General features: G+C 43.0%; 1 pseudogene; it reads left to right on the top strand.

Annotated features, from left to right (window-relative positions):
* The first annotated feature begins 8,267 nt into the window (after window positions 1–8,267).
* Window positions 8,268–8,390, top strand: LOC115029914 (annotated as a pseudogene).
* The last annotated feature ends 220 nt before the right edge of the window (window positions 8,391–8,610 follow it).

Raw genomic sequence — 8,610 nt, 5'->3', positions numbered from 1 at the left:
CTCTCTCTCTCTCTCTCTCTCTCTCTCTCTCTCTCTCTCTCTCTCTTTGAGACAGGATCCCTCACTAAACCTGGAGTTTATAGTTTTAGCTACACTAGTCTCTTGTGGTTTCTATTGCTGTTTTATGTTTATTTTATTTATGTTACACTGCCAGGTAATAGTCCATCACAGAGGAAAGTCCGGGCAGGAACCTGGAGGCAGGAACAGATGCAGAGGATATGGAGGAGTGTTGCTTAGTGGTTTGCTTGTTTATTTGCTCTCTTATACACTCTCAGGACCACGTAACTGGAGGTAGAAAAACCCACAATGGTCTGAGCTCTCCAATGTCAGTCACTAATTAAGAAAATGTCCCATAGGCAAGCCTACAGGCCAGTCTTCCTAAGACTCAACTCAGTTGAAAGCCCCTCTCCCCAAAGACTCTAGCTTGTGTCAAGTTGACATAAAACTACCCAGAACAACTATGTACCAGGAAAGCCCCAAGATCTGCTGATTTTACAGCTCTCTGAAAACCACACTGGCAGACCAATAGTATCCATGGATAATGTCCAGCAAGGTGTTTTCAGGCACACAGAGGCCTAGAGAAGTAGAGGTGTCTTTAGAACCTGTGAAGAGAGTCCCTGTTGCTTTGGCTGTCACAGTTTTATTTTATTCTGAGAATATTACAAACTATGTTGGCTAGCTGGGTAGTGCCACCACCTTTAATCTCAGTACTTGGGAGGCAGAGGCAGGTGGATGTCTGAGTTCAAGGCCAGCTTGGTCTACCAAGAAAGTTCCAGGACAGCCAGGGCTGCACTGAGAAACCATGATTCAGAGAAATCCTGTCTCAAAAGACCATAAATAAATAAATAAATAAATAAATAAATAAATAAATGTTGGCTAGAGTCATAAAATTATTTTGTGGCTATCCTCTCCAAATGGAAACTTTCTCCTCTTTTTCTCAAAAGCCTAGAGAAGCTAATGCAACACATCAGCCTTGAAGAACTCAGTTACAAGATTCAAAGGGTCCCTTCCTAGTGTTTTACAAGCAGAAATTATTGCTGGAGAAGAAGAGACTCTCTGGTAGAGCCTCTCCCAAGTTACACACTGAACTCTAGGAACCAGCTTTATGAATGGCCCAACCCCATATCTAGAGTCACAGTTGTATTTGAGTTGTCAACATTCCCGTAAATAACCCAATAAACTCTGAATTACCAAGCTAGACTTATGCAAATATCTTCTTTGTCTTTTTCTGGTGCCCTATCTGGGGCAAGCAGAATTTTTTATGTCTCCCCAGAAAATGTCATATGCTAGGGATGTTGTTATAGAAGAAGAAATGATGTACAACATTCCATTTTAAATTTTCCACAAAAAAATCCTCAGAGCTCAGGAGTAGAGTGTGGTATTTGTTCTTCCGGGTCTGTTTGGAATTGCAGAAAGTGAAGCCCAAGTATTCTTAGAATGTTTTAATCTATAAGTCCACTGTGTTTCAGGTCTAAGAGGTGATACATAGAGGATGAAGAGCCCTGTGTAGGCATGAGGAAGACATTTGGAACCATGTAGGCATTTCCTCTCTGTACATCAGCAACAACAACTGGGGTCACCTGGGTTTCCCTTCCGTGTTTCTTCCAGAGCATCCTTCCTACAGGGCTTCAGGCTGAATCCCTTTCTCTTCTGTAATGACATATATTGTCAACACTCTGTGCTTTCTCACTTCATTGTTACTCCTAGCAGGAAAGAAGGTACTCTAGAGAGACACAGATGCCCACTTGCTCCTGTTAAACAAAAGACCCCAAGAAATAGGAAATTTCTTGAAGTATCTTTCTAGAAGAAGCTAGAGCCTGGTACCAGCCAGAGAATCATGTGGTGGTTTGAATAGAAATGTCCCTCATAGGTTCATATATGTGAATGCTTGGTCATCAGCAAGTGGCACTACTTGGTAGGGAATATAGGAGATGTGGCCTTGTTGGAGTAGGTATGGCCTTGTTGGCAAAAGTGTGTCACTGGGGGTGGGAGTGGGGTTTCAAATGTTCAAGACAGACCCAGTGTCTCTATCTGCTGCCTGCAGATCCAGATGTAGAACTCTCACCTCCATCTCCAGCACCATGTCTGCCTGCATGTTGCCATGCTTCCTGCCATATTGACAATGGACTGAATCTGAATTGTAAGCAAACCCCAATTAAATGTTTTCCTTTATAAGAGTTGCCATAGTCATGGTGTCTCCTCACAGGAATACAGCACTGAAGGAGGCAGAGGAGTTTGTCTCCTAGGAAGAGATTTCACTCAAGCAATCATGATTTGTTAGGGCTTCCAGCCCTGGCTCTGACCCTAATAACCCTGGCAACATCTGTATCCTTTTTTTCTTACACTTGCCTCCATGAGATGCAGCGCATAGTTACAAGGCCCATAGATGTCTCTAGCCCAGAAGCCAGAGAAGCAAAGCACCTATGTGTACTCCCTGTTTGAATAGATGTCTCACAAAACCTCCCTTAGCTCACAGTGAAGGCTAAACTGAGGGCAAAGCCAGTCTCACCGCGTCCCCCTTCTCCCACCCTTTCCTTTGTCCTTCCCCACCTCCCAACTTAATATCTCTGGTCCCAATGATATTGGCCTGAAATAATAACCCAGGGAAATGGGTAGAATGGGATGTCTTTGAACACAACAGAGATTGTCTTGCTTTGGGTGAGAATAGCTTATGGGGAAGGAGGCTAGGGTAGCAGATAATCAAAGACCATCAAAGCTACTTCAAGCAAGCCACTTATGGGTTCTTCGTCTCACAAACTTGAAGACTAGTTTCTTTTTCTGGACAGTAGTTTCAAAACAGTTTTGTTACAGGCAAGCACATGAGAGAAATGAGGCACGCAGGGCTCCCATGAAACAGGAACAGGTTAAGAAAGGGTTGCCATTGGAAGTCTCTGTTTAGAGATTGAGAAGTCTTTAGTGTGCAGAGACACAGAGAGGTGAGCCAGTAGATCCAGCAAGTCCAACCGTATGCCCTACAAGCTGTTCACTCAACTAAAGCACCCTGGTATCTAGGCTGGAGGTTGGGCTGTATCTTTAAAGGGTCAATGAAGTTTCTGAAACACAAAGCTTCCTGCCTCTATGCTCATTAAGTTGATATGATGAAAGGTAAGAAATAAGAATGTGAGCCAATGTCTCTAAAATTATTTTGACACAATTGACATAATTGCCAATAGAATCAGTGATATTTCTGGCTTCCAGCCAGGACAACGCTAGTTGTCAAGGACAAGGACAGAGTTGCTTATGTTCAAGGTCTGTGCCATAGGCTGAATGGTTTAGATCCTTATAAACTCATTGCATCTGACAAAGCTTGACATGGAGAACTTAGCATAATTCCCCAAATTATGTCTTATTTTGTAAATCTGAATGGCTCCTATCGGTGCCTTCATTCCAAGAGGTATTCAGGAACCTTCTTTAATAATCTTATAGGAAAGTGGCATCAGACAAGAAGTTGAATGGGTCTCTCAACTTATCTATGGACTTGACTCTCTAAAGTACTGCACAAGATAGTGACCCTGTGAGGGGCCATTTAAATCATGTCATCACCTACTCTAGCATCTAATGAAAGTGTGAAGGCATGAAACATAGTAGTTGTTAACTAACTGAGATAATTGAAAGCCTATCTCTTGACCCACTCTGCATTCCACAGTAAGGTTCCCACTACCTATAAATAAATAAGCTCCTAACTGTAGCTGAAAGACGACTCTGTGAGGAGCCCCTCGCTCAGGCCTCGGGACAATAGCAGACACCCAAGAACTCACAAGAGACCAAGCTTGATGCAAACTACATGAGGCTTTATTCGGGGAAAGCCAGAGCTCTGGGGACGACTCATATCCCACGCAGGAGTAGAGGAGTCGACCATGAGGAGAAAGGGGTCTCAGTTTTTATAGGCTCTCAGGGGGGAAAGGAGAAGGGGGAAGTAGGGGATTTCCAGATCTAAACAATGTCTATTCTCAAGAAATGGGTATGGGAGGGGTATAAGGAAAGAGTCTGGTGCAGGTGTAGCAACTCAGGATTGGCCCAGCTGTGGTTGCTGGGGAGATTTTCTGACTCTTAGCCACTAATATTACAAACACCTGGCAGTGAGGTGCAGCAGTGGGCACACACCTGGGTTCAAGAAATGATCAAAACATTGGCAGACACTCGGGTTCAAGGAGTGGCCAGAGGATTGTGCACCTCTATTTTTTCTAAATCAGTGAAGCTAATTCTGCTAACAGTGAATTCTATTTTGCCAATTTCAGGGCTTCTATGACCTTTTACATTCTGTCAGGATCTTTCATAGCAATCTATGACAATAATACAGAATCGTGGGATGGCGTTTTCCTCTTTAAAAGAGGAAGATGAATTTCCTAATTGAAGACAATCTGAACCTGAGTACTTCACTGGCAAAGAAAAAGAAAATGTGTTTGTTTGTCTGTTAAGTATCCAGACAGATATTATTAGTAGACTTGGAGGCCATTAAATATAAAATCCTCTCTCAGAACCAGCTTTAGACACCATCTCCTTTCCCAGGTAATTTTAGAAAGGGAAATACCACAACTGTTCTCTTAAGATTTAAAATGCATAGGACTCCATAGAGGTATCTGGGCCTTATTGAGCCACGTTATGAGAAAGCTACTTTCTCCTGGTCAAAAGAATAGATTGGCAGTTCTGTAATTGGCCTTAGGCATAAACATGATATTCTAATCTGCCTCAAGGATTAGAAGATTATATACTATGTGTCTCCCTCTTAAGAGTTAATCCAACTGAGACTGTCAATCATCTGACTAAGAGAACACCTCAGGAATGCTGGTTCATAATTTCATATAATTATGCTAAGGAAGGAATAATTATTCCCCTAATGAGATAGTTGACTTATGAACTCTGGAGTGTCTTCCTCCAGGCAGTTCCTGACAGATTTTCACTGATAAACATGTTCTAACTCAAAAGCCATGACTTCCCCCACCCTCTCATCCGTTCCTTGAGCAGCAGTCACTTTCCTAAGCATTTTTGCCCTGACACTGCTTTCTTGGTGTTTCTGTGAAGACTCTCCCCCTTTATGGTGGACACTACCTCAAAGGCATTTTCCTTCTCTGGGAGCTTCTGGTATTTCCAGTTGCCTGGCCTGTTATTCTATTCAAAAGCTCTAATAAATGACCCTGGAATTTCTGTCTAAGTTAGTCTTCAAATTATTTTTATCGATAAGACTTCAAACCTGCAACAAAGAATCCTTGTGGCATGTTCACATGTGTAGATGTGTCTGAGCTGAGACATTAACACTGGCTTCCACATAGCAAATTGCTTGCCTTATTTATTCTCATTTATGGGTAAACAGGAATGTTTGCAGAGAGGTGTTATAAATGTATTTTACACAGGACTCTGGAAGTTTTCATCTCTTATTCTCTGAGTCTGGGTCAGCTTGGATTTAAAAACCGAGACACTTTCATTGCATTAGATAAAAGTTAATCTACTGTAAATTATTCTGTTTTTTTATGGTTCTGCAGAAATTCATTTACAGTAACTGGGAAGAATAAGGAAGAAGAGGAGAGGGAGAAGGAGGAGAAGAAGAGGAAGAGAAGAAAAGATGAGAAGAAGAAGAGGAGGAGGAAGAGGAGGAGGAAGCGGCAGCAGCAACATAAGCACACTAACCTTGATGGTCACCATGATGGGAGAAGGTGACATGTGCATTTAGAAGAAAACTAGACAATTAAAGCACATGTGAACAAAACCACTGTAGCTGCCCCTTTGCCTTCCTAGATGTCATCATATCAAATGACTTTGCAGATTTTTTATGTTGGTTTTCCCCAGTGGATAAACCCTAAAAAGTCCCACCAGAGGAGATAAAGAGATAGCCATGCAAGTGATAAAGTGATTGTCATGCAAGCCTGAGAACCTGGCTTTGAACTCCTATCACCCACATAAGAAATAGACGTGATGGTGAATGTCTGTAACCCCAGAACTTGGAAGAAGGAGCAGGTAGATCCCTGGAGCCCATCTGCCAGCCATTCTCATGAAATTTATAACCTTGGGATTCAATGGGAGACCCTGTCTCAAATATAAAGTTAAAAGGTTGAGAAATCCACCCATTTACCAGTCTAGTTGGTGGTGTGAACCTGAGAGAGCAGGCCCTAAAAATGAGGAGACTAAAGTCTCACGCAATGGCCAACTTTATTCAGATCATCAGAACACTTATACACTGAGGGTTAAGAAGAATCACATGAGTAAGAATCACACGGAGAAGCCACATGTGGTAAAACAGGTTTGTTTAGTTTTACTCCATAGAGGCACATGAAGCACAGCGGCTGAAATAAACTTACTGCTATCTGCTTCACCCAGGAGTGTTATGAAAGCACATTCCAAGACCAATACTGTTTTGAAGAAACTAAGGTCCTTGTAGTGGTTATCCCTAGTTGTCAACTTGTCTATAACTGGAATGAACTACAGTCCAGAACTGGAGGACTTACCTGTGTTCCAGATCTTGAGGCTAGGAGACACAAATTTCTGACCTGGATCTTGACATGGAGATCTTGAAGCATAGTGGCTATGAAAAGCTTAGGCCCAGGCACGGTAGTACACACCTTTAATCCCAGGAGACTGAAGCATGGAGATCTCTGAATTCAAGGCCAGCCTTGAACAAAACAAGTCCCAGATCCAGGTGTGGTGGTACACACCTTTAATCTGGGCCACACCTTCTGCTGGAGACATACATAGAGACATTGGAAGAAGGAAGATTCACTCTTTGCTCACTAACACATCCGCTGTAATCTACTTCTACAGAAGGCCAGCTGAAGCAACGAGCCATGTGGGACTGAGCAACTACTAGATTCTTGGACTTCCAATTCACAGCTGACCATTGTTGAGGAGTTATACTATGGACTGTAAGTCATCATAATAAATTCCCTCAATATAGAAAGACATTCTATACATTCTGTGACTCTAGAGAACCCTGACTAATACAGCCCTTACTTTCTTGGAGTTTTCTCAAAAGCACTCAGAATTCTCCTCACATGACTCCATTCTTGGACCATGTTCCAACAACACCCAAATATCCACTTCTGGCTGCCATACACATGTGCACACACATGCACATGAAAATGCACCCATACACGCATGAACATATATATATCACAAACACATATATTCCGTCAGAATGGGCCATCTATCTTGACTGCAGATGGTTATATGCAGTCACTTGATGGGGCTACACGTTTCATGCCTACCCTCATTGCTTCTCATTCCTTCTACTTCCTGAATTGCCTTTGACCATTGGGCATACTCAAACAAAACCTTCAGAGAGTACACTCATGTATTCTCATTTAATGCTCCATGTACAGTTTATTAAGCTGTCTGCAGCCAATAGAGTTCAAGCATTAAAGCATGTAATTAATTTCTCTGATTACCTCTTTTATGTCTGTGGTGTATTTCATGCACACATGTGTGCAGGTGCAACCATCTGTGTGTGGGCCGTGGAGGTCAGAGGTTGACTTCATGTATCTCTCTTTGCCTTATTCTTTTGAAGCAGGGTCTCTTACTGAACCCAGAACATCACATTTTGGTTACACTGGCTGGACAGTAAGCCTTGAGGATTTGTCTGCCTCTGTCTCCCACCTCTGTGTCCTATGGTTACATTCTGATGACGTGCTATGCTTTTTACATGGCTTATGAGGCTATAAACATTCTCATACTTACACAGTAAGCGCTGTTATCTCCTGAGCCCTAATTGCCACTTTTCATCACCACCTCCAAGTCTGCTTGCTCTTCAGTGAAATTTTATGAAGAGTCATTTGGGGTTATTGAAAGTTAGCACAAGCCAAAGCATTCTTCTTACACAGAATGCCTTGTGTTCCCTTCCCATCCTGAGGCAGGCACATTGACTTCAGGAATGCAGATAGGAGGCAATAGTGCTGGCTCCATTATCCTTACTCTCTTCCTTCACTAGAAGCTGAGTATCCTGAATCATTGCTGGAATTAGAAGTGGATCTCTTTCTGGTTCACTCTGCTCCATGCTTTGAAGGGCTATGTCCTTTCATGGCTCAAGACACTATAAACAACTCCTTGGGTCTCCAATTCTCTATTCAGTGGCCAGGCTTCCTACAGCCTATGCATCTGAGATTTCCACTGTTGAGTATTGCCCAGGTAGTTCCATAAATCATGGCCTCCCTCTCTAGGATCCATCACATGAAGCCCATGCTGTTAGGGCTACTGCATCCCAAGACTGTTCACCCATGTCATATGTATGCATCAGTTCCATTTGTTTCAAAGGCTGATCTCATATTAGAATACCTTGACTCCCTACCCCTAGAAGCCTTGCAAGTGTGGCTGCTCTGTCACATGTGCAGTAAGTGGCATAGAGGAGAGGGTCTGTGCTCAGTGTGCTGACCTATGAACATCTGAATGATTAGTAGTCTAACTTTTCCTGGAAAAAGCAAGCCTGAGATGACCATAAGTCATAACAAGACCCCTACACCTTCCAGGACTGGGAACAAGACAAAGATCAGAAGAACCTCACCTGGGGCTCAGGGATCCAGGCAGGAGTGAGCCTGAGACAGAAGACCTTTGCAAGGGGTCACTTGGACTAGCCTGAGGAGGAGCAAGCCCGAGATGACCACCAGACCCATACCATGGGGCCAGGAC

This window comes from Mus caroli, chromosome 18 (genome assembly GCF_900094665.2).
Source record: "Mus caroli chromosome 18, CAROLI_EIJ_v1.1, whole genome shotgun sequence".
Lineage (NCBI taxonomy): Eukaryota > Metazoa > Chordata > Mammalia > Rodentia > Muridae > Mus > Mus caroli.
The sequence above is the reverse complement of the archived record's forward strand: the minus strand, read 5'-3'. Positions and strand labels throughout refer to the sequence as shown.